This window comes from Dipodomys merriami, unplaced genomic scaffold, assembly GCF_024711535.1.
Source record: "Dipodomys merriami isolate MVZ:Mamm:240054 unplaced genomic scaffold, mDipMer1.0.p SCAF_2100, whole genome shotgun sequence".
NCBI lineage: Eukaryota > Metazoa > Chordata > Mammalia > Rodentia > Heteromyidae > Dipodomys > Dipodomys merriami.
The window spans coordinates 7,588-10,116 of record NW_027203495.1 but is presented as its reverse complement, the minus strand read 5'-3'; positions in this window follow the sequence as shown (position 1 = coordinate 10,116).

The following is a 2,529-nucleotide window of genomic DNA, read 5'->3' as shown; positions in this document are numbered from 1 at the left end:
CACTGCTAAAATTCTGGTTCATTTTTTTTAGATAATCGCTTGTATTTTCATGATTGAACAGTGGTCTTCAGATCTCAGACTCCAGAATAGCTAGCTAAGCTTATTCAGCCTCTGAGTATCTAGTTAAAATTCTGCTTGTCCTCTATGCTTCACTGCTCTTTTAATTTTTTTTCCTGAGGTATTTACAAGCCTAAGTAATATATATATATATATATATATATATATATATATATATATATATATATGTCTAGTTGCTTTAAAATATTCTTACTGCTTGGCACCAGGGGATCCCATGTGTACTCTTAACTACTTAGGAGGCTTGAGAACAGAACCCAAGCCAAAAGTTTAGTGGACTTATTCTCAATCTATCTCTGGGTGAATTGGATGATTTCTACCATCCTGCACTATCTAGAGACTAAGTTGAAAGGATTGTGGATCCAGGCCAGTCAATGTAGCAAGCTAGACAAGTTGGTGTACAATTATGATGTCATTGATGATGGGAAGGCTAAAATGACAGATCATGTGCATGTTCTTGTGGAAAGGGAACGCCTACCCTAAAATTAACCACTGATATGACGCCGACCTGCAAGAACAGTATACCCCAAGTTGAAATCCCCACATTTTCCCACAACCAAAATAAGTATATACATTAACATCCAAAAACTTAATACAATCTGTTCTTTGCTCTAATAGCTTTATCTGATTATCATATGATGTGACAGAATAATTTCTTCATTAAACTTATGATAATTTAAAAAGACCTAGAATATTCTTTCTCACTTATTAAGTGCAAATGAATGGCAAATTGCCTCATGTCTTACATATTTGACTACCACTATAAATTCATCTTATGATTATTACTAATAGTAATATATTCTGATATATTACTTTACTTTCTAACAGTTTTTAAACATTTTGCTTTTCTGCTGAAGTTGAAGTATTTAAATAGTAACATCAAAGTATATTCCTTGGGTATTTAGGGCATTTTTAACAAAGTTTTTAACCAATGGCTTATAAGAAGTCTTAATTGGTATATTATTTGGTTTATTTTTAATTTTATTGTAATGGTAATGTACACAGGGGTTACAGTTACATAAATGAGGTAATGAGTACATTTCTTAGGGAAGGAATATTGTTATATCTTCCAATGATATTTTTGTACACTCAAAACAACAACTACTGATGCTTTTGCCGTTTCTATTGATCAATGGGTACTTTTGCTTTCTTTGTTCATGCATTTTTTATTATAAAACTGATATGCAGAGCATTTACACTTAGTTAAGTCAACTAAAGAGTACACTTCATTTTCTTTTCTTTTTTTTTGAGGGGGTTCCGGTTGTGGGGCCTGAACTCTGGGCCTGGGCCCTGTCCCTCACCTCTTCAGCTTAAGGCTAGAGCTCTACCACTTGAGCCACAGCGCTACTTCTGGCTTTTTTCTTTTTGCTTATGTGGTGCTGATGAATCGAACCCAGGGCTTCATGCATGCAAGGCAATTGCTCTACTACTGAGCTACGTGCCCAGCCCCTACATCATTTTATTTTCTAAATTTCAAATTTTGAGCTTAAATGTTTCCTTGTGTTTCTTTAGGGTAATTCCTTTTTCAGAGCTGTAGGATTACTTAAATTAATTTTGCATGATTTTTACACATATAAATTATTCAGACACATATACTTTGCTTTTAAAATATTTAACATGTGGCTATTTAAAACTATTTTCTTAATTTTATATTGTTAGTGAATTTAAATACATTTATTTTCTTATAGTTATAAACGTATTTGTCCAGGTAACAAATATTTACTGTATTTTCAAGAAGCACATACTTTATTAAGAAAGGTTCATTACCTGATCACTTTTAGGAAATATTTGTACTTCAATTTTAAAAAAAGTTTGAGATCGGCATGGTGATTTGTCGCATCCATTTTCTAGCTATGGTGGGAAGTGAAAAATAGGGTTTGTAATTCGGGAAACTATGAGACATTATTATAAAACTATTCAGAGTGTAATCATTATAATCTATAATCTATAATCATTATAGATTATAATCATTATAGATTATAATCTATAATCATTATAGATGTAACTATCCCTAGCCCTATATACAGCACCTCGCTATCATATTATAAATCTTGTGTTAAAACACCAGTAACATCAATCTTTTGTCAAAATAATAGGACACATGTTTCAAAATGTTTATTATTTAAAACTTATTTGCAAAGATTCTCATGTCTTCTATTAATTTTCAATTTACTTAATCTATTAAAATCCAAGTATATTGTGACTATTTTATTTCTACTATACTTTTAAATAGTACGAGCAATATTATGATTTCATATATTAGTATACATTTACTGTTTGTAATAATTTCCTCCGTTCAATATGTTAAAGTCAATATTCCAAATGTATGTATGTGGTGTGTGTGTTTGTGTGTGTTTATGTGGTTTGTGTGTGTGTGTGTGCTTTGTGTGTACTTTGCAATGCTTGGGAGATCAAACCATTGCTTCACATATGCAAAGCCAATGGTTTACCACC